The sequence below is a fragment of the Panulirus ornatus genome, chromosome 12 (assembly GCF_036320965.1).
Source record: "Panulirus ornatus isolate Po-2019 chromosome 12, ASM3632096v1, whole genome shotgun sequence".
Classification (NCBI taxonomy): domain Eukaryota; kingdom Metazoa; phylum Arthropoda; class Malacostraca; order Decapoda; family Palinuridae; genus Panulirus; species Panulirus ornatus.
Window position 1 is genome coordinate 60927901 of NC_092235.1, and position 24907 is coordinate 60952807.

Below are 24907 nucleotides of genomic sequence, written 5' to 3' on the forward strand. Positions count from 1 at the left end.
CAACGTAGGATGTGATTACTTATAGTTTACCCCTATAAAGCCAGTAGGTAAATAAAGTAGTTTTCTCTACTTCGATGGGGTACTAAGTCATCCTCAAAGACGCCCAACAGCAGTGGCACTCTTGCTTCTTAAAATACAGTCTCGGAATGACTCGGTTCGATTCTCTTATTCCCTGTATATATATATATATATATATATATATATATATATATATATATATATATATATATATATATATATTTTTTTTTTTTTTTATACTTTGTCGCTGTCTCCCGCGTTTGCGAGGTAGCGCAAGGAAACATATATATATATATATATATATATATATATATATATATATATATATATATATATATATATATATATATATATATATATCTGGTGTGCACACGCCTTGTTTTATGTTCAAACTGATCTCTGTTTGTTTGCACAAACTGAGTTTTCAAGAAGATACAGCCAACTACCAGCCGTCCACCTCCAGTCAGAAAAAAACAAAATATAGAGTAATAAAAGTGTGAGTGAACCTTTGTCACTTAGAATTCACGTCCAGTGCGAATGTCGAGCTGCCCTTATAATTGGTTACGGAGGCGAAAGTGGGGCGTGAAGTGGGAGGGAGGAAAACTGGAAGAGGGAAGAGGGAATGGGCAGTAGGGAGAGGGAGAATGAGAGAATGGGAGGTAGGGAGAGGGAGAATGAGAGAATGGGAAGTTGGGAGAGAGGGAGGAAGAGGGCATAAGGTCGTGCATTGTGATAACAAATAAAGGTGTTGGGGTGAGTGAGTTAGGAGGGGTGAGTAGGTAGGATTGAGCGGCGGAGGCAGAGAGAGAAGGAATGAGAGGGAAAGACACACAGTTCACCCAGGAAGATCCTTAATTGAACTTCAGTATAATACAAATATTTTCATTAAAGTCTATTGGCGACGATTTTATCGCAATGAGAAAGTTCCTTAGAATCATTTCCTCTGCTTGTTTCTCGCTCTCATTAAACCCTCTTCACATTTTAGTTAAGACTCGTTCTCCATTGGGGACTATTAAGAAACTAGTCACAAGGCTCTTCTATCCTATTTATAGTATGACGCCTATGATTAGTGCGTGGCTTTCTATCTTCTCCAAGTTGGACGAAAGATTTGGTCTGGTGAGGAACTCCGTTCGTGGACCACCTCGAAACTTGCAGGTCGACTGTATGGGGGTTAATTAGTTTCCTCACTGCTGTGGCTTCCCCGGTGTTCATCCTGAGGCACAGCCTCTTTGATCTTGCCTCATACCGAAGGGCAGATACTTAAGGTAACATTGACAATGGTTGTGACAGGCTTGGCTGTAATGTTGTAAGTCTACCCCTCAGTTGATAGTCATAGATTGAAGACCTGAGCCTACAACTTGGACGGTTGTTAAACCATCTAACAATCTGTCGATAGTCATAGATTCAGTAATTTACAACCCGGGACGGTTGTTAAACCATTGGAGCACATCACTTAAACACTTTTAAACAACCAGTCCTGAAGCCATCTGATGCTCATTTCTCTAAACAGTTACTTACTTCATTCACTTGAGGTTTGTTTCTCTAAACAGTTACTTAAATCATTCACTTGAGGTTTATTTCTCTAAACAGTTACTTAAATCATTCACTTGAGGTTTATTTCTCTAAACAGTTACTTACTTCGTTCACTTGAGGTTTTGGAGTAGAGAAATCGAAGTCCTCGTCCTTTGAGGTCGGAGTAGAGATATCGAAGTGTTCGTCATATCCAACACGAAGAGCCGGATGTTCGTCATATCCTCTTAGTTCGACTCTGCTGGGCGCCCGGCAAACCGTTGGACGGATTAATTCAGTTACCCAAAAATTCAAATGTTCGCTCGAAACTAAATTGTCCGGAATAACTGAGTTGTCGAAGCCCTTCTGTGACATTGTCATGTGATGGTTGACTGTGTGTGTGCGTGTGTGTATGTGTGTGTGTGTGTGTGTGTGTGTGTGTGTGTGTGTGTGTGTGTGTGTGTGTGTGTTGTGTGTGTGGTGTTGTTTGGTGTCTATTTTATCACTGAAATTTCTAGAAGAGAAATATTTTTTTGACCTCTGGAAGTGGGAAGGAGTCAAACCTAGAAAGATAGGGTGAACTGGGGTTACTAATACCCTTGGAGAGGAAGAGGAACACCCAGAATTGGATAGGTGTGTGTTCCCGTAGTGCAGAACTAGAGAAACAGTCTTTGGGAGGGAGGGGAGGAAGGATGAGTGAGACACGGGACAGGTAGAGTGCGGAGGAATAATAGTGAAGCAAATTATGAAGGATAAGAGACAGGTAGCGTGTGGGTAATTAATTAACTTTTTGTTGCTGGCGAAAAACCAACTTTACAAAGATGACATAAAAAAGTATTTCTTTCTACGCTGAAAGAATTCCCTTTCATCCACACAATATCCAATATTCTGGCGACCAGAGAGTGCCCACCCGGCTGTGATGATAGGAGAACATGTTCTTTAGCAGAATGAGACTACAGTTTGAGGTTTCAGCACATGACGTAGGCGCCAACAAGCAAATCCTTGTGTATTTACACAAGCTGCTCAGCTCCGCCTTGTTATACACGCACAACAATGCCAGTGCAGTAATACAGGCATGTCGACACTACCCTGGTACACACACACACACACACACACACACACACACACACACACAACTACCTTGGTACACACACACAACAAAGCCAATACACTGCTGACATTTACGGCCCTATTCATCAGGTGGAGTGAAGAGCTGTCAGAACTGCAGCTGTTGCTCCAGCATTTCGTAAGGGTTTGACTGTGGTCCTCATTTTCCCCCCAAAACTTGTATTTATCATTGTAAATACACTCGATGAGTGTACAGAAGGACCAGAAGGAACGCTGGCGTAGATTGTCCTCGTTTGTAAGCCCAAGGACACGACTTTGGATCACGACTGTGTACAATCCTTGGGTATGGTGATTTTTAGTCGTCACAGCCTAATGAGGGTCGTTACGTTGTCCTCAGTAATCGTACCATTGTGTTCGAGGATTGAATGATCGGCTTGGCTGTCGTATGCCTCTGATGGCTGTATGTATTTGGAGTATAGGCTAGTGTACAGCTAGGTTAGGTTAGGCCGTCAGCGTGAAGTTATAACCAGCAATCGAGAAAAAGAAAAAGTGAAACACCCTCTTCAGGATATATATATATATATATATATATATATATATATATATATATATATACTTTTTTTTTTATACTATTCGCCATTTCCCGCGTTAGCGAGGTAGCGTTAAGAACAGAGGACTGAGCCTTTGAGGGAATATCCTCACTTTGCCACCTTCTCTGTTCCTTCTTTTGGTGCGGGAGGTGGCGAATACTATGGGAAAAAAAGAAAAGAAAAGAAAAAATATATATATATATATATATATATATATATATATATATATATATATATATATATATATATATATATATATATAGTTCGTTCCTTGTTATGACCAAGGCTCGAACACCAGTATGTAAGTATACGACATTTGACATCTTGGTTGTCAGCACGCAGGTCTGGGTGTCGCGTGCAGGGTGTACAGGTGACACCCCCCTTCCCCCCCTCCCTCGCCAGGTGTACATTGCCGGTGACGCGGTCGTAAAATAATCATAAAGACGACATTAAAGTAGCGATATACGTCCTACAGAACGTAACGCAAATGGCGAGGACCCCCTGACTGCGAGCCAGTCGTCTTGGGGTTTAGCCAGTCGTCTTGTGGTCATTACCCACGCAACACTGATTCAATTCGAAAATGATTCCCTAATACTTCAAAAGACAGGGCAAGAGGAACAAGCACTGGTGTAGCTCATGCCGTATGAGAGCTTAGGGGCAGCCTGGCTCCCCCTCTTGCTGGCGATTAGTAGCTAGGGAGGAAATGGTACCATATTACGATCAGCCAGGGCCCTTGTTTATAGCTCCGTAGGGCGCAGGGTCTCTTCTGCCTGCTGACCGCCAAGGGCAAAATGTCAGCTCTTCCAACCTTCACTGTACCATATCATGTAAGAACTAATGTTTGAATTCCTTTATGTTCCTCTTGTATTTCAGCGAGCATTGAATAGAGGAAGCAGAAATATGTACACGACGTTTGTATTCGATAATGTTTTAAGAATATGTTATTAGATACCTTTTGTACGTTGATCATCCACTTGGTTTATATATCTTTCCCAGTGTTTGAATAAGGTATTTCAGTTCAACGCCTCGGCAGGATTGGAAATAAGTGTGTTCGCAGTGGTAGAGAGAACGTCAGTCCTCCCTTTTACTGTCGACAGCCTTCGACCCCTGGGATGGTTTGGAGATATGGCCGAGGCTCAGCTGTTAGAGGGTGGGAACATTCAGCCTTTGATACATGACACATTTAACGCATGATAGATGGTGGCACTCCCACGAGGAGGTGGATCAGGAGGGACAAAACACCGAATTTGTGTATGCTCGAAAACACACACACACACACACACACACACACACACACACACACATACGTAAGGTCATAGAAGCACAAGTCGGTGTATACAGCGTGGAAAATACTTGCATTTGCGTGACATGTTCCTTAATATGCTGAATTGGTGTTTACAAGTCCTATGGAGATGGATGGTCTTCAAATTACATACAGAGTAAAAAGGTGTAACTCGAACATGTCTAGGGATTGAAGTTTCAAACTGATTCATGTCTGGTTTGGAATTATTTGAGACTACGTTGGAAGGGTATTTATTTAGTGCATATATATATATATATATATATATATATATATATATATATATATATATATATATATATATATATATATCAGCTATCAGCTGGCTATGTGTTCTGTTCGGAAACAACCGATAGACCCCGTTGCTCACCATTGTGAGACGAAGGGTATTCGAGTACTTAGTATTTCGAATAGTTGTTACCTATTATACAGTCCCTTAGCCTAGCGGTTAGCATGCCTGCCTCTTGCACAAGGGGTCCCAGGTTCGATCCTGGCTGTTGGAGGTTTGTATGTTCTATGAAGGTGCGCGTTCATATACACTTTATTCGTATATATATATATATATATATATATATATATATAATGTATATGATCACTTGATATTGAAAGCTTATCTAAACACGTAAAGTTCATTGTCTTGTAAAAATATGGATGATTTCCGGCTGCGTGGGTTCCTTACGGCCTCCCCCTCTACATCCAACATTCACCGCCACTGAGATCCTCAAACTGTGACCATCCGGGTGTAAGTAAACCTTCACCAGTAATCCTTCCTCGTCTACTTCTTCCCCTGCTGCTCCCCCATCCTCATCCTCTTCTTCTTCTTCCCCCTTCCTCCTCCTCCTCCTCTTCTCTCACCTTCCTTCCATCTTACACTCCTTCTAAAAGCTCTTCGCTAGGTTCCAAAGTCCCAGCCAGTCCCAGATTCCGTCGGGAGCTATCAGGTGAGTTTCGTCGCCCGGGCTGTGCCGTGGTTCGGCTTTTGTTCGAGTGAGGGAAACAGGTGCAAGACAGAGTGACCTGCTTGCGTCGCAATGAGACACGTTAGAGAAATAAGAAGTATTTTAAAGTCCTTTATGATGGTATTTAAGGAAATGATAATAATAAGATGAGGGAAGAATCAAAACAGGACAGTACAGGATAAATTGTTGATATTTGATGTAAACACGAAGAGCAAGACTTCAAAGGATATTTTTCCCTCTTCCTTTTAAGTCATGACGAATTTACAGTGAAAGGAGAAAACAGGAGGATAAAGAATTTGATGCAAGGAAACGAGTCATCAGGGTCCGTGCGACCTGAGCAGTTGATATACTGTACTGAGAGGGTGATGGATATGCATGCATTTGTGGACTGTTCACTCAGATGGCCGAACACGGGTCGGATTAAAGGATGAAGCATTCGAAGCCTGCGAACTGTCGTCCCTAAAGGCTGTGGCACACTGGCGTCCGTGTCTGTGTATCATACTAACGTGATGCTGTTATTTGTCCATTTTCTTTTCATTTTTCTCTTTGTTTTGTTACCTCCAGTCACAGGTTTCATGTGGGGGATAGTCTATCTCTCTGTCTGTCTGTCTCTCTGTCTCTCTCTCTCTCTCTCTCTCTCTCTCTCTCTCTCTCTCTCTCTCTCTCTCTCTCTCTCTCTCTCTCTCTCTCTCTCCCTCCCTCCCTCCCTCCCTCCCCCCCCCCTCCCTCCCTCCCTCCCCCCCCTCCCTCCCTCCCTCCCCCCCCCCTCTCTCTCTCTCTCTCTCTCTCTCTCTCTCTCTCTCTCTCTCTCTCTCTCTCTCTCTCTCTCCCTCTCTCTCTCTCTCTCCCTCCCTCCCTCCCTCCCTCCCTCCCTCCCTCCCTCCCTCCCTCTCTCTCTCTCTCTCTCTCTCTCTCTCTCTCTCTCTCTCTCTCTCTCTCTCTCTCTCTCTCTCTCTCCCTCCCTCCCTCCCTCCCTCCCTCCCTCTCTCTCTCTCTCTCTCTCTCTCTCTCTCTCTCTCTCTCTCTCTCTCTCTCTCTCTCTCTCTCTCATACGTGTTTGTTCCTCTGCTCTGGCCCTAAGCGACTGTTGGTTGCCCAACAGAGCCTTTCAGGCCTGATTCCCAGGGACAATGAGAACACAGCTTGCCTTAAAAGAATCCAGGAGCAAATGCTTTTACCCCAGTGTTCGTACGTTTCTATACAGTTATCTCTTACTCAAGTGTCGAGGTATTGCGTCTGGCTCGTTCCCTCGCCCATTTCTAGATTGATTCTTCAATTTTATGTCTTGTTTCATTAGTACATCACCATATAGTCCTGGTCATTAGTAGTAATGAATGCATTACGATGATTTAAGTTATATTTGCAACGTCGTAAAGCGATGATCAAAAAAATTAATCTCAATTACTCGCGGAATGTAGGAGGTCTGTGTAGGATTCATTTGTTGAGTGTGTGTCTTTTCAAACTGATGGAATTACCAGTTTGTCATTACCTCCTTTTTTTTTGTGTGTGTGTGTGTGGTACGAGAGGTGAGTTTTATACACTCGTGGAGGCTTCATCCCTTGAACTTTCTACGCCATCAGACAACCTTTTTATAAAGTTTCCTGTTGGCCCCTCCTTTGTCTTTGCTTGATGATATATAGGTATATATGGATGTATGGAGAGTTATACATAGATATGTACACACACAGCCATTCTCTGTGTTACGATTGATTTGAAAACGTAACACTTGCTTCACCAGATAACCCGTCACAAACCAGTGCGTTATATTGCGACCGGTTTAGGCTGTGTGGTTTAAGTGAATGATTGTTTTAATTCTTATAGTAATCATTTTGATTCTTAAGAAATATGATTATATGTACTTGGGTTTTGCACTTATGTCTCATGATGTATGCATGTTGGTATATACATTATGTATCGTTATATATGCACGAATATACATACAAGATTTATGATTGAATATTGATATATTCGTCATTATGTAGTTGCATATTTCCAGGTGCAGCATATATTCGTCATTATGTAGTTGCATATTTCCAGGTGCAGCAGCTCTCCCCTCATCTGTTGTGTGGACGCGTGTTTACATGTAAAATAGTGTGTTTACCCTTGTCCATCAGGGTATTTCTAGCTGTACATCCTACAACTCTCGGCTTTCCTTCCTCCTTGACTCCCCTACATTTATATATATATTTTTTCCTTGTGATTCCCTTTCCACTTTGCTCCCCACCGTCCTCTCCCCCACCCTCTTCTCCCCGTCCTCCTCTCTCTCTCTCTCTCTCTCTCTCTCTCTCTCTCTCTCTCTCTCTCTCTCTCTCTCTCTCTCTCTCTCTCTCTCTCTAGCAGCTGCATCTTCCCACACTCACGCTGATATTATTGTTTCCGTGCGACTCCATCCATAAATGGGGTCCGCGTCATCGTGCAGCGGGGGAGAGGCGAGGGAGAGGAGAGGAGAGAGAGAGAGACAAGGAGGCAGGGAGAAGGAAGAGTGCGAGAGAAGGGAGAGATGATATTATGGGGAGGGTGGTGGGTAGGGTAGAGATGTGAGTGAGAGAAGGGTGAGTGTTAAGAAGGCATAGTTAAAGAATGGATGGTTGAAGAGAGAGAGAGAGAGAGAGAGAGAGAGAGAGAGAGAGAGAGAGAGAGAGAGAAGAGAGAGAGAGAGAGAGAGAGAGAGAGAGAGAGAGAGAGCAAATGGCACATTTATTTTTCAACCTGTGAACGGACCAAATGTTGAACCCTGACCTGAGCTAACGAAGCACCACAGAGCAAAGCCTCACGTTCTTCCATCCGTTAAAGTCCAGCGAGTCTTTACCTCAGCGTTGAATGATGAAGGTCTTCCTGTTCACCATCACTCCATCAGTTCTGTGAGCTGGATGGGTGTTGGAGGGACCTCAGAAGCCACTGTCGCCTGGGCTGGGTTCTTCAGGGAATTGGAACTGTTGGAGAATCATAAATTGGACGAAGTCATCGAATGATCCTTACAAAGTAGAACTCGTAATGAAATTAAAAGACAGTAGCATCAGTTTGAGTCACGGAAAAAAGAAGAAAAGGGATCGCGCATCATCTGTACATACATGATCAAGAATTTGAATATGATTACTGAAGAGTTCCTGTATATTCAGCTCACTTTGAGTCACAGATATATACAAGACGGCCGCGACTCTTCCTTACAGAGCCCAGAGCCACAAGAAATATCCCATAGACCCACAACAATGTGGAACACATGAACTATATGTCATATGCTGATGAGAATTTCACCTCTGGATTCTCACCTACGGATCTCAGATACTCATGAAGTACCAAGATAATCGCTGCCAAGTCAGCATCCCAGAATGGGTTAAGCTTCAGCTTCTCTGACTGGATAGTCTATAACTGGAATCTAATGCCAAGTCATCCTCCGTCCATTAACGCAGGGGGAAGGTTGGAAAAGACTTAATGTACATCCTGGAACCGGTGCTTGGTTGGCAGTCTGTGTCGTACTCAAGTTATGGAATCAATTTAGAGAAGGCATATATCCCCTGGAAATGATATTGGCTTGTCAGGCTACAGAACACTGACTCAAGAGCTCTTGATCACATGTTGGTCGACGTGTGTGTGTGTGTGTGTCATCCTACTTGTTTCTACCATTTCTCTTCCTGTGTGTATCTTACAAAAGTCGATTTCTTCTGTAAACTTTTGTATAGTGTTGATGAGTTGACAGTACTAGTCACTACAGGTCGTGCTGTTGAAGGACCTTTAACCCAAGGGACAAGAATCAGCCCGTCTATCTATATATCCATTTATCTATTTGTCTATCAACCTGTCTGTCTACGTCTTTAGCGCCCGTCAGTACCTCTGCAGTGGTGATGATAGTCAGTTATTTGTATATATATATATATATATATCATAGTTTAAGCGTCTATCTTCAAGCTATTATATTTGTGCAAATGATTTCTTTTTTCTTTCGTTACTATGACAAGTCAGGTTGTTCTTTCAGAGAAGGAGAGTTCTGATAACATTTCAGTGAGGGTAAAGCAAAGATTTTTTTGAGAAGGAAATATTTGGAAATACTCCTAATGGCCACATCAAGGGAGATTCAGGAAACGGAGGAGAAAGGGAGATGGTGGGGAAGGGAAGGGTGCATAGGTAAAAAAGGGACCTAGTAGTTCGGTAGGATTCAGGTGGAAAGGAAACGTTTGGGTGGAGGAGTTTTCTGATGGGAAAATCTTTCTGGTGAAGGAGCTTTGGAATGTGAATACCCTGATGAGGACGTATCCTCCGTCGAGGTAGGTGCGAGGGTAAAGAGAAGTCAGGTCATGAGATTTCCATGTAAGGCAGTCATCAGGGACGTCAAGTGACGAATGAGACGCTGGGTTGGGAGACAAGGGACGAGTGAGCGAGGGAAAGACAGGAGAGAGAGAGAAGATGGACAGAGGAAGACAAGGTCGGTTATGACAGAGAAATGTAAACGTGGGAGCACAGGCCAAGGATCAGAGGGTGAAAGTTGACAGGTAACTAAAAACGGGTAAGAGAGAGATATAGACAGGTAAGGAAAGTAGACAGGTAACTAAAAACGGGTAAGAGAGAGATATAGACAGGTAACCAAGGGATATAGACAGATAAGGAAAGTAGACAGGTAACTAAGGGATATAGACAGGTAAGGAAAGTAGACAGGTAACTGAGAGATATGGACAAGTAAGGAAGTTAGACAGGTAACTAAGGGATATAGACACCTAAGGAAAGTAGACAGGTAACTAAAGGATATAGACAGGTAAGGAAAGTAGACAGGTAACTAAGGGATATAGACAGGTAAGGAAAGTAGACAAGGAAGGACTGACGGGTCAGCAGTCCTCCAGACTCATAAAACAACACAGAGGGAGTCGGTGAGCTGTGGGTAATTTGCTTATCTGTTCCCCTTCCATATTTCGGCCACCCAGCCAACCGTGATGATGGCTAGGGGAGGGGAAAGGATGGAGAGGGAAAGATGAGTGAGGAAGGTGAGGATGAAAAGGTAAAGAAGAGGGAGGGGGGAAAATGAGATGAGTGATGACAGAGATTCGCCTAAAAGGAAATAAAGAGAGGTGGGGAAAACATGACAAAATGGGGAGTACTTTAAAGTCGCTTGTTGTCTTTCATGACAACCTCGTTTTTTTTTTTTTTTTCGTTGTCTTTGCCCGTTGGATGCGATGCCACAGTGTCTTGAGAGAGAGAGAGAGATCTTAGCCTCTTTGAGTATGGTAACTTCTTTTTTTCATCATGATCGAGAGTGTGTTGTCTAAGCTCCTTGAAGACGACAGTTCGATCCTCCGAGTGTGTGTGTGAAACAAAGCTCAGACAGAAGCAGTCAAGAAGGAAAAAAAAGAAACGGTGACAAGGAGAAAGTCACACGGAACCAGAGAAGAAGAAAAGAGATTCGAGGACAGAAACAAAGATGATTGAGAAGAGAAATAGAGAAAAGAAAAACATAAAAGCAAGGAAAAACTTGAGAGAGAGAGAGAGAGAGAGAGAGAGAGAGAGAGAGAGAGAGAGAGAGAGAGAGAGAGAGAGAGAGAGAGAGAGAGAGAGAGAGAGAACTGAACCCTCCCCCTCAAAAAAGAAATAAAATATAAACCCTCCGACGCCTCCTGAGACGAGACCCTTTTCCTCCCTTCAAGCGTCGCGAAACCTTGCCACATCCTCGTACATGGTCTCGGGGCCTTAAGACACAGGTGATAAATCTGACTCACGCAACGCAACCCTCCCTTGTGAACCCCCCTCCCTCACGGCTGGAGGTGCTGAGGAGGACGCATTACCCTCTCGTCTTTATGGCTTGTGAATATCTCCTCCCACTTACCCGGGCTCTCGTAAATCACAAATGAGAACAATACGCACTCCCTCTCTCCGGCTACTCTCCTCAGCCACGAGTGTTTTGCTGTTAGCGAGAATGGCGTCACCATTGGGACCTCTGGAAATTTAATTACGAGCGAGTTTTCACTTCTGCACTTGACATGTGAACATGCATAAGTTATTAAGGCGAGAGGTTCAAGCCGAGTTATCAAGACATATTACGTCAAAACAGACGTAGCGCAAGGGCTTTTGAAAATGGGGGAAAAAAAAAGAATAATATAAAAGTTCGTACCATAAAAAAAAGAGTGTTGTTTGACTTAGAATGTACTTTAAGTTGTGTAGGTCTGCGTGTGTACCGAGTGGGCGCCACCCACCCCTTTTTTTTTTTCTTTCATTTGTCTCTTTCCTGAAGAGAAAGAGTGAGGTAGGAAGAAGAGTCGTCTGTCGCTAGAGATCGTCTTCGTCTGGGTTCATGTGATGTGAAGCGTCCGACATCTATTGCTCGAATCGTTTCGTGCTGGCGTGAGCTAATAATGTTGAGGTTCATTTGGTGTTGGAGACCTCTAGGGTCGTGTAGTGTTGTGATCGTCTTGTTTTGACGTCTTTTTTTGAGTCTTGGGGAATCGTCTCGGGATGGGATTGCGTAATGTGTCGAAAAAGTGGTTTCCGTCGGGGGTCGTTTAGTGCTGGGATCGTGTTGTGTTGGAGACGTCATATATTGGGGTTCTCTTGTGTTGGAGTCGTATAAGTGTTGTGAGGCTGTTTGGTGTAGGAGACGTTCACTGTCTTCTGGGTTCGTCTAGAAGGTTTATCGGTCAGGTGTGGGCAGTCATTAAAGTAACAAGGCTTTCTAGTGTGATGGATGAAGAATCGTGTGATTGGCTGATGGAGAAGGAGAAGGTCGTCTGGTGTTGGAGCAACAAGTTCTCTTTTGAAAAAAAAAAAGAGATTCGTCAATCCTCTGTAAAACCTTACTTTACTTTTAAAAGAAGATGCGACAACCCATGTTAATTTTAAGTCTACTTTTGCTGAGAAAAGGCGAAATTCGCCAACCCGTTTTTATCTTAAAGTCATCCATTTTCTTATTTCATTTTATTCTCTCGTAAACCAGAGGTTTACTCCCGGGTGTGAAGCGGGAGTAGATTCCCTTTTGGCCCAACAGGAGGTGTACTTGTGATTTGAAAAGATCTTTTATTACATTTATATTACCCATAGATTCATTTATTTTTTTTCACTATTGTCCACTCATGATCAAAGCTGCTTCCTGCGCTATAAATCATGTGTTATATTGATTAGAAATACGATTAAAACATACACCCAGATATGATTCACTTTCAGTGATAAATCCCGGTATTTTAATTAGTATTATAGATAGACCTAATGAATTATACTCATTTCCCAGCAGTATTTGTAATAACGCCCCTTGTACATTAATCATAACCTACGGGAGTTAAAACATTACTCGTCAAACACAGTAACTTAAGCCTGAAATATAATCACATAAAATAATGTAAAAAAAAAAGAAATAATGAAACGGCACTTTGATTATTATTATTCCAGATAGACCAATATATTATAATAATTTCCAAGCCATATTTGAAATGACATATCCCCGTGCATTAATCATAAGTTACGGGAATAAAACTAAATACAAGACAAACACTGTAACCGAAGCCTGAAATATGATCATTGATCATCATGGGTTCGATGCGAGAACGCATTCGCTTGGCCTTCGATGGTAAAAGCGTCTACCGTCATTACCCCATCATTAATCACTCATTAAGCGGACAGATAACATTAATCATGCGTCGTAGCCGTCACGGGTCGTATTAATCACACATGTTGGCGGCTCGCTCTATTACTCATCCACATTAATCGCGAGGAAAACTGTGGTGCGCTCTGTATTAACCAGCGTCTTAAACGAGGAGGAAAAACTGTGGAATTGTACTTATAAAGTTTATTAAATAATTTTGAATTTTCCTCTTAATCATATGGGACTAAACTACTGTAAGGTGATTACCAAGGTTGTTTGATGTATTCGATATATATATATGTTAGGATCGCCATATATGTACACCTATAAGTATACAATGACTGTTCCTTTTTGTGTTGTGTTTATATATATATATATATATATATATATATATATATATATATATATGTGTGTGTGTGTGTGTGTGTGTCTATATCTGCGTGTATGGGCCATTCTTTGTCTGTTTCCTGGTGCTACCTCGCTGACGCGGGAAATAGCGATCAAGTATAATGAAGTATTAATAGTAATAATACTGATAGTAATAATAATAATAATGATAAATATATATATATATATATATATATATATATATATATATATATATATATATATATATATATATATATATATATATATATATATATATATATGCGTCCTAGATTCGTCTCTTGGATGTATATCAACTGACATATTTCTCTCTTGTCTCTCCCATGATGATGTGATTATTACACGAAAGTGCACTTGGGAACCTTTCGTGTTTCATTTTCCCGTGGACTCATAGGAATATCTATCTATCTATCAATCTCTCTCTCTCTCTCTCTCTCTCTCTCTCTCTCTCTCTCTCTATATATATATATATATATATATATATATATATATATATATATATATATATATATATATATATACACGCTCGCTCTCTGGGCGCCTCTCGGTCAACATGACTGTGTCTGTACGTTGCTTGCATTGCCTGTTGCCGTCTCCCACAGGGAGCGCCAGAGCCTCTACCTGTTTTACTGCCCTCTTTACCTTTGATCATCATCAGCACCAGCAGTAGTAGAGGGGGGATCACGGCACGCCATTTTTCATTCCATTAACGGTGTCGCGGCGTGAAGGGACGGGTGAGGGGGGAAGAGAGAGAGAGAGAGAGAGAGAGAGAGAGAGAGAGAGAGAGAGAGAGAGAGAGAGAGAGAGAGAGGGGGGGGGGGAACGAGAGGAGGAATTCAGACGAGGGAAAAGTGAAGGAAGATCCGCTTTTGATTTTGGGTTTTCACTTCGATCGTCATGAAAGAAAGCTTCGCTTAAATGGCTATTTATTGAGAAAAAATTTACTGTAGAATTTGTCATGATAAAGAAAAGACTGTATAAATTTGCATTCCTCTAGTAACATTATTTATATTTTTTAATGATGAGACGGCACGGCCAATCTCATTTACGATATATATATATATATATATATATATATATATATATATATATATATATATATATATCCTAGCCTAAGACAGTTATCCACGTAATCGACTAACTCGTTGGGGAGGATGAATAGCTGGGTTGAGTGCAGACCGACTTCCGCCGCGACCAGGATTCGAACCTGTGCGGCTTCGACCCCGGATGTGTCCCGTGAATGCTGGACGACCAGCAACGGTGATATTTTAACGTGACTACAGATGAACCACAGTGCCAGTGTTGAACCAGATCCGCTGAAGATGACACCTTATTTTCTAACTTAGATTTACAGGTCACAGACGTAAGTGATCTTGATTTACAGGTCACAGACGTAAGTGATCTTGATTTACAGGTCACAGACGTAAGTGATCTTGATTTACAGGTCACAGACGTAAGTGATCTTGATTTACAGGTCACAGACGTAAGTGATCTTGTAATATCTACCTACCTTCTATCTATCTATATATCTGTATCTATCTATCGATATATCTGTATCTATCTATCTATCTATCTATATCTATGTCTCTCTCTCTCTCTCTCTCTCTCTCTCTCTCTCTCTCTCTCTCTCTCTCTCTCTCTCTCTTTCTCTCTCTTCCTTTCTTCTCTCTTTCTTTCTCTCTTCTTTCTTTCTTTCTGTTTCTTAGGCTTCGTGATTGTTGTACCTTACTTTATTATTATTATTATTATTATTATTATTATTATTATTATTATTATTATTATTATTATTATTATTATTATTATTATTATTATTATTTTTATTATTATTATGAATATTATTAATCCAATCTCGGGGCGCATTTAATAAGGCTCTTGCAGCTTTAAGGCTGCTCTCCAATCAGGAGCTGGGAAATGATGGACTCCCTTGACGCGAGAAGATCCTTCGCGAGTACTGTCCTCCTCCTTCCTGAAGTCCAGTTATGGAAGCTTATGGAAAGACCGTGGCGGAATTGACCTCAAAAGTGGTCTATGGCTGTCGCTTCTTAAGATCCACAATTGCTTTTTCGGTGCACTGTATCGTTATTGTGTTTCATGAAGGATTCGATCCTCATGAGTATTCATCAGTCAGTCGCTAATGAGATCAACATCCATATCATATTTTTTCCTTTTCATTGAACATTATACGTAACACGTTCCACCTTTGAATACCCTTCTTGATATATTCACACACACACACAGAAAAAAAATATTCTATTTTCATTGCTGCTGGTGACGTGACGGCATAGCGATACATCGCTTCATTATAATTTTTTTATATGCTCTTTTTTTTTATAGCGACCGGATCCTTTAAGACGTCGTTTATAATGTTCATTCTCAGAATTCCTCATCACACCCGCTGCTGTCACAAGGTAGCACTTAAGAAGCCATTTCGTTTTTCGTATTTTTTTTTTTTTCAAGGGCTCTCTTCAAAGGCAAGACAGAATTGGATACCATATGGATCATAAGGAGAACCATAGTATATGACTGGCTTTTGCAAAGCTATAAGGGAAATGATTCACAAGGGAATGGAATAGACGCAGAGGGTTTTACGCAAGAGGATCAAAAGAGAACACAGTATAGACTGCTAGGAACACTAGAAGGTATGCTGACAATGCGTTATCAAATAACCAATGGTCATATGTCTGCTTGGAAACCCCAAAAGCAGTTGGTAATGAATGAGCGAGCAAACGGTCAATGCGTTATCAGATAGACGATGGCATATGTCTGTTTGGATATCCCCAAAAGCAGTTGGTAATGAATGGGCCAGCAAATGGTCCCCAGTAGCGTGAGGTAGACTTGAATGAGTAGATATAGTTATTCTTCTCTTGTAAACTCTCAAAGTCAATGTAGTGAGTAGTTATGGGAACATAGCACACGTAAGACTAGCCACACGAGGGTATAACATCACCGTACTTCCATCTTTCCTCGAACAGTGAAAACTGTGGAAATATCTTTCCCCTTCTCGTCATTTTCCCCCCTCCACCCACAACCTCCCCACTTTTACGTGTCAGGTATGCAAACATCCTAAGGAAGCTCGTGATTCATTTCTTCATTGATTTTTCTTCCATACTCTACTTCTTCCTCACCTCTTTATGGCCATGATTAGGGCATGTTTTGCCTCTACCAAGTCCTTTACAATAAGGAAAAGTAATCCAGTTTTTAAAGTAATTTTTTTTTTAATATTTATCTCCCAGACGATATCTGCTGTAGATGAATGGAACTATTAAAGTAACGATGCTTCGCCTTAATGCGGCTGGATTCGACCCGAGGAGCTCTTGTGCTCTATCAGATCCTTCGATAGCTCAGTTGGTAGAGCGGTGGACTGTAGGCGGCATAATCACAGACATCCATAGGTCACTGGTTCGAATCCGGTTCGAAGGATAAGTTTTGAATCTAGAATTAAGTACAGGGTATGCGTCTTCTGACGTTTAAAAGCCACAAGTTAAAATTGTATGTACGTTTAAAAGTACGTTAACACGTACATGAATGAGTGATTATATATATATATATATATATATATATATATATATATATATATATATATATATATATATATATATATATGAGTGTATATGATTTTAAGGATTATCCTGAACACATTAAAGAGATTCATAAGTTGAAAGACGAATAGTTGTTATAAATTTGATTCTGATGATACTGACAGTCTGTGGGCTTAACCCCCAAGTAACCAACCAACCAACTATGTATATTTGAAAAGGTAGTTACGAACGTATGTGTGTGGGGTTAATTGGCTACCAGCTAGCGCCAGGTGTTCATTGGACTAGATCCGTAAATAAACGTGTGTAATGTTCGGAAAACCATTTTGGGTCAACGAAGTCCATGAACATGAAGTCAGAGCCACTGAAGTACTCATTGAACATGAGTGCAACATTAAGAGCTACTGACGCACTCATTGCACGTGAGTGCAACATTAATCATAAGTCGAAAATCGCTGACTTGACGTCCTCGTTGAATGTGAGCGCAGTCTTTGTCATTAAACCCAGACCGTTGACGTTCTCGTTGAACGAGGAAAAGATTCGTAGAAGCAAACAATTGCAATATTAATCAACATTGAATGCCTCGATGGCGCAGTAGGCAGCGCGTGAGTCTCATAATCTCAAGGTCGTGAGTTCGATCCTCACTCGGGGCAGATGTTTTTTTTCCCTCGTACTCTCACGACGGTTGAACAAAATGCAAGCACTGTGGTACCCTTGTTACAGGAACTATTGTCTTTCCCTCCCGTAAGTTGGGAATCATTTTCATGCTGCGTTGGCTTTTATTTTAACTGATCACACCAGACATAGAAGGGATAACTCAGGCCACGTAGGGACCCCTAGCCTAACAGAGACCATGGTCTTACAGGGTCTGTTCTACTGTTCTAGTCCCCCAAGTGTCGAAAAGAGAAATGGCAGAACAGACGTAGTCTTATAGAACACACAGTATGGTAATATTATATCTAATAGGATGATAATATTTGGTCATAATGTTTACGAATGTTTTATGCATTGATATTAGGGGAAAATTCCAAGTATTACCTGGGCCTAGGGTCCCACTAGTAAACTTGTATCTGGCTTTGCAGGTTTTTGACTGAAAAACCAGATATTCTTCCTCGCGATATTGCATGGAATATTGTGCTCTCTGACCCGCTCACTCAACTTCAGTGTGTGTGTAAATGTAAAGTGTTGGTGTAAATGTAAAGTTGGTGTAAATGTAAATACTCCCTCACCAAGAATAAACATAGATTACTTCAGCAGGTGTAGTATATAAGGTAAAAGTGGATGAGCATTGATGGTTGAATTCACTTGCATATAATAACTAACATATTTATCTTCGTAGATAAGCCCATCCCTCTTTTTAGAAAACCATTCCCATGCCGGGAATCGAACCCGGGCCTCCTGGGTGAAAGCCAGGTATCCTAGCCACTAGACCACATGGGAGTGAAAGAGTGAGGGGTCTGTCTTTGTGAAGATGGCTCACCCACTCTTATTTCATTCATTCACTTCGGTGTATATGGTTATTCACTTAAGGTTCTGTATAAGCTGGTATCCACTTGATAGACATTAACTGCCGAATCTGATAATAAGCTCGTACCACGTTAAAGGTTTGATGTTCTATTTGAAGGGTTATATATTGTTTAAACGACCTTAGCCAAACAACTGTCAGCCAGTAAAGGATCGATAAAACCAACACACACGAGATGGGGAGCCCCACGACTGTAAAACTCCCTCCCCGTAGAGGACATTATCAGTAATGACAACAAACAGGTAAGGTCGTTAATGACACACACACACACACACACACACACACACACACACACACACACATACATACATACATACATACATACATACATACATACATACATACATACACACACACACACACACACACACACACACACACACATACATACATACATACATACATACATACATACAATACATACATACATACACACACACACACACACACACACATTCAAAAGCTTAAAAGATTTTTGTAAATTTGTTTTAAATAGTATGTCTATATTGATATTCGTGGTGATGTGATGGCCAAGAGACAGGAGCAGTAAGTAGCTTTCCAGTAAGATGCGTGACTGTTTATTGCTTGCCTCGTCCATGAACGATTCTCTCTGTGTGACCAGAAACACACGCATTCCTTACGTCCTCCCCCGTATAGCACATCAGTACGGGCATACCAGATGTGGCTCGTCCTCTTTTGATGACAAGGATTTGATTTATATTTCCATATATCATTCATGATATTAAGACAAAGATTCTCAGAAACGGTTTGTCTAATCACATGCTATATATATATATATATATATATATATATATATATATATATATATATATATATATATATATATTTCTTTCAAACTATTCGCCATTTCCCGCGTTAGCGAGGTAGCGTTAAGAACAGAGAACTGGGCCTTTGAGGGAATATCCTCACCTGGCCCCCTTCTCTGTTCCTTCTTTTGGAAAATTAAAAAAAAATAATGAGAGGGGAGGATTTCCAGCCCCCCGCTCCCTCCCCTTTAAGTCGCCTTCTACGACACGCAGGGAATACGTGGGAAGTATTCTTTCTCCCATCCCCAGGGATAAGAATAATGCTAGATGCATATAGTGATATATATATATATATATATATATATATATATATATATATATATATATATATATTTATATATATATATATATAAATATATATATACATATATATATATATATATATATATATATATAATATATATATATATATATATATATATATATATATATATATATATATATATATATATATATGTAGACGTAAACAAAAAATTTGAGGCGGAAGAATGCTGGGAGAAGCAGTGCTGCCAACGAGAACTGGTGTGGAGTGTGTGTGTGTGTGTGAGAGAGAGAGAGAGAGAGAGAGAGAGAGAGAGAGAGAGGTGAGAGGCTCCTGCCTCTCATAGACTCCTCACTCCTCCTCCTCCTCTCTCCCTCCCTCTGGGACATCCACACTCGCCAGCTTCCCATGATTGCTGGCCATTCAGGCAGCGGACCACTCGCCTGGGTGAGGAGCGGGCGGCCGGCCCGCGACACCATCGTCATATCCAAACCTTCTCCCATTTTCACTCTCAGCACCTCACCTTACGCCATTTTTCAGCGCCTTTTTTTTCCTATAACTCGAAGACTCTCTCTCTCTCTCTCTCTCTCTCTCTCTCTCTCTCTCTCTCTCTCTCTCTCTCTCTCTCTCATTCTCATATGTGCGCTACCGGACTCTCTCTCTCTCTCTCTCTCTCTCTCTCTCTCTCTCTCTCTCTCTCTCTCTCTCTCTCTCTCTCTCTCTCTCTCATTCTCATATGTGCGCTACCGGACTCTCTCTCTCTCTCTCTCTCTCTCTCTCTCTCTCTCTCTCTCTCTCTCTCTCTCATATGTGCGCTACCGGACTTAGCCCGCTCGAGACTTAAACCGCGATTGAGAAAACTCGAGCTTTGGCCGATGCTGTTATCATTGGTCGGTCTAGTCTCGCCAGAGAGCTTCTCATGCCTGAGGAGAATCCACATGGTCCTGCTACTGAATGCAGCGCACCATTGGGCAGTGTCAGACTTACATTTTAGTACTTTCTATCATATCTCCTTTGTCCTGGATTACCCTCTGCAGACATTTGGGGCATGGAATGGAAAGGTTCCTGAAGTGATTTAGGTCCATAGTGTGAGTCCATAGGGACTTGAACTGAATAAGGCGAGGCACCCAGTGGCACCCTAGAGGTGTCGTAGGAAGCATCCTCCTGATCTTGTGTCCAGAGTGCCCAGTGCGACTGAAAATCTCATGTTTACCCACAATTTCTTGACTCCAGGTGAGAATTCGGGCTTTCTTCTCCTTAGAAAGGTGAGAGCCAACCATCTGGAATCGCAAGTGGAAGAAATACATCGCCCAGAAGCGAAATTCACAAGATGAAATGGCAGGTAGGCAAAGTAAAGAAAGCACATCCTTCCCCTCAAGATAGCCTGAGGCACACTGAGGCCGGTTCCTGGTGCTGACACCATTAGAAACATTAGTCTTTAGTGACTAGATGCACAATGATTTCACCCGGAGAGCATCATATACTTGTGCTCACACTAAACCTTAGCTATATATCACCTTTGGAAATATACTGGGGGGGGGGGATAGGGATTTAGCACGGTCAGTGATGCCAACCGTTGCTCAGGTGTGTGTGTGTGTGTGTGTGTGTGTGTGTGTGTGTGTGTGTGTGTGAATATGATATTTAACACCCGTTGCAGGGTAGCAGGTTAGGATGGCGAGCAATAGTAATAGAACGGAAGTTTGTCTGTCTTGCTTTGTTCAGCGTCACAGAACATTGAAAGTAACTCGTGTCCTGGCTGAGGACCCGGTCTCTTGAGTGTGGACGGAAACGGTCGTGATTACATGAACAGACCTGGCATGGCATTGGGGAGGTGCTGGAAGGGGCTACCATACACCTGCTTCATGGCGATACAGACATATATACAGGTCTCCTGTAAGTAAGGGATACACACACACACATCTGACTCCAGCATATAGACTCGTGCTTGTCTCATGCTCTTAGAGATGCACGCAAAACTCTTGCTAGTAGACACACACCTGATTTCTGGAAAGACTTAACACAACTGACTTTAAGAGGTAGGTATATACATCATATTTATGGAAATAGACACACATCTGCCTTCGGTTGGTGGAGGCATACCTGCCTTCTTGAGGTAGACACACACCTGCCTCCTAAAGGTAGACACACACCTGCTTCCTAGACATACACCTGCTTCCTGGAGTTGAACACCCCCGGGAGTGTCAACACTCACGTCTGGGACCAGTGTAATGTTCTTAGAATATCCTTGAGTAATATTGTCCAAAACGTCTGAGACCAGTGTAGTGTTCTTAGAATATCCTTGAGTAATATTGTTCAAGGAATATTTGTGGTTGAAACCTAGTGTGTGTGTGTGTGTGTGTGTGTGTGTGTGTGTGTGTGTACGTACGAGTCAGCACGTGGAGTATTTCCCTAGAACACCACGGGTGTTCCTGCCTGGGCACAGCCACCCAGCAGGTGCCACGATTGCCCCCACACACAAAGGAAGTAATTCTGATTCAATTTACGACCTCCCTTGCTAGTGAATATTTTGTCTGGGGTTTTTTCCCCTCCTCCTCCTCCTCCTGCTGCTCCTGCTGCTGCTGCTGCTCCTCCTCCTCCTCCTCCTCCTCCTCCTCCTCCTCCTCCTCCTCGTACCCTCTCCAGGTCTGTCTATTCTGTCAGCTTGACTTTCTTCAGTTGGGTAATGCACCGTAAGGGTGATTACGGACGAACTTTTCTGAGAAAATGAGATTACTGTAAAGGTAATCTTGTATATATATATATATATATATATATATATATATATATATATATATATATATATATATATATATATATGTATATATATATATATATATATATATATATATATATATATATATATATATATATATATATATATATATATATATATATATATATATATATATATATATACGTTTCTAGTCATTAACAAACTGTGGTAGTGGAGATCCGTTTGACAGTAAAAGTCTCGGTGTAGCTAACACACTCTTTGTTAACATAGCCGTCTAGATTGATATGTATGATATCGTCTGGGTATCGACATTACCAGAAAGTAAGCTTTATTTATATATATGTATTGTGACGAAGGACTTATGTTCACGTTATTTGTCGTCGATATATTGGCACGCCGGCCACTTCGTTGCCTTACGACGTTCATTCGTAGATTTTCGGTGTTTGTCCGTATCAGTGTATGCATATATACATAGAATTCCTCGGGACATTGGTGACAGCAGAATGAAAATATATATATATATATATATATATATATATATATATATATATATATATATATATATATATATATATATAGTGGAAAGGATCACAATTTTGCGCGTGATCAAGATATTCCTATGAGTCTACGGGGACTCATAGGAATATATATATATATATATATATATATATATATATATATATATATATATATATATATATATATTTTTTTTTTTTAATACTATTCGCCATTTCCCGCGATAGCGAGGTAGCGTTAAGAACAGAGGACTGGGCCTTTGAGGGAATACCCTCACCTGGCCCCCTTCTCTGTTCCTTCTTTTGGAAAATTGAAAAAAACGAGAGGGGAGGATTTCCAGCCACCCGCTCCCTCCCCTTTTAGTCGCCTTCTACGACACACAGGGAATACGTGGGAAGTATTCTTTCTCCCCTATCCCCAGGGATAGGATATATATATATATATATATATATATATATATATATATATATATATATATATATATTTATATATATATATATCCCTCCTACCATTTTGCTTCCTTCTTATGCATGCAAAGAGTATGTAAATGTTTGGATCGAGTGCTTTTACCTTCCGTGAACTGACCAGCTTTTTTAGTTGAACACCCTGTTACCAGCGGTAATACGAGAAGGCATGAAGTCATGCAGGAACGAACATACATTCACCGGGGCGATATTCCTCTACAGAAGGAAAGAAAAGAAAAGAAATAGAGTTGGAAAAGAAAGGGATAATGGAAATAGAGTTGGAAAAGAAAGGGATAATGGAAATAGAGTTGGAAAAGAAAGGGATAATGGAAATAGAGTTGGGAAAGAAAAAGGATAATGGAAATAGAGTTGGGAAAGAAAAAGGATAATGGAAATAGAGTTGGAAAAGAAAGGGATAATGGAAATAGAGTTGGAAAAGAAAGGGATAATGGAAATAGAGTTGGAAAAGAAAGGGATAATGGAAATAAAGTTGGAAAAGAAAGGGATAATGGAAATAGAGTTGGAAAAGAAAGGGATAATGGAAATAAAGTTGGAAAAGAAAGGGATAATGGAAATAGAGTTGGAAAAGAAAAGGGATAATGGAAATAGAGTTGGAAAAGAAAAGGGATAATGGAAATAGAGTTGGAAAAGAAAGGGATAATGGAAATAGAGTTGGGAAAGAAAAAGGATAATGGAAATAGAGTTGGAAAAGAAAGGGATAATGGAAATAGAGTTGGAAAAGAAAGGGATAATGGAAATAGAGTTGGAAAAGAAAAGGGATAATGGAAATAAGAGTTGGAAAAGAAAGGGATAATGGAAATAGAGTTGGAAAGGAAAGGGATAATGGAAATAGAGTTGGAAAAGAAAGGGATAATGGAAATAGAGTTGGAAAAGAAAGGGATAATGGAAATAGAGTTGGAAAAGAAAGGGATAATGGAAATAGAGTTGGAAAAGAAAGGGATAATGGAAATAGAGTTGGAAAAGAAAGGAATAATGGAATTATTGAAAGGAATTCGTGAATGTTAATGAGAGGGACTGTTGAATATATTCGTTATGTATTAATCATGAAGGATTGTTAAGGTACATATGGTGTATGGAGAGTCTCTAAATACCACTTGTAGTATGTATGATCCTTAAATATTACCTTTAACATTCCCAGTAACACACATAACACGTTAACCGTAAAGTCAAGAAGAGTCGAAGATGTACATGTTGACCGTAAAGTCGTCAAGAGTCGAAGATATACATGTTAAGCGTAAAGTCAAGAGTCGAAGGTGTACATGTTAAGCGTAAAGTCAAGAGTCGAAGGTGTACATGTTAACCGTAAAGTCAGCGTCGAAGATGCATATTAACCATAAAGTCAAGAGTCGAAGATGTACATGTTAACCGTAAAGTCAAGAGTCGAAGATATACATGTTAAGGGCAAAAGCCCGAGTCGGATATACATGTTAACCTTAAAGTCAGCGTCGAAGATGCACGTTAACAGTAAAGCCAGAGTCGGATATACATGTTAACCGTAAAGTCAGCTTCGAGGATACATGTTAACAGTAAAGCCAGAGTCGGATATACATGTTAACCGTAAAGTCAGCGTCGAGGATACATGTTAACTGTACAGGTAAAGTCGGAAGATATACATGTTAACCGTAAAGTCAAGAGT

General features: G+C 40.9%; 3 non-coding genes across 3 annotated transcripts; 2 read left to right on the forward strand and 1 right to left on the reverse strand.

Annotated features, from left to right (window-relative positions):
- Nucleotides 1-16716: 16716 nt before the first annotated feature.
- On the forward strand, nucleotides 16717-16806 carry TRNAY-GUA (transfer RNA tyrosine (anticodon GUA)). The gene is given in 2 exon segments: nucleotides 16717-16753; nucleotides 16771-16806. It is a non-coding gene; the product is annotated as a tRNA-Tyr (tRNA).
- A 696-nt stretch (nucleotides 16807-17502) lies between these two features.
- Nucleotides 17503-17575, forward strand: TRNAM-CAU (transfer RNA methionine (anticodon CAU)). Its single transcript has one exon. It is a non-coding gene; the product is annotated as a tRNA-Met (tRNA).
- Nucleotides 17576-18290: 715 nt separating this feature from the next.
- Nucleotides 18291-18362, reverse strand: TRNAE-UUC (transfer RNA glutamic acid (anticodon UUC)). Its single transcript has one exon. It is a non-coding gene; the product is annotated as a tRNA-Glu (tRNA).
- Nucleotides 18363-24907: the final 6545 nt, after the last annotated feature.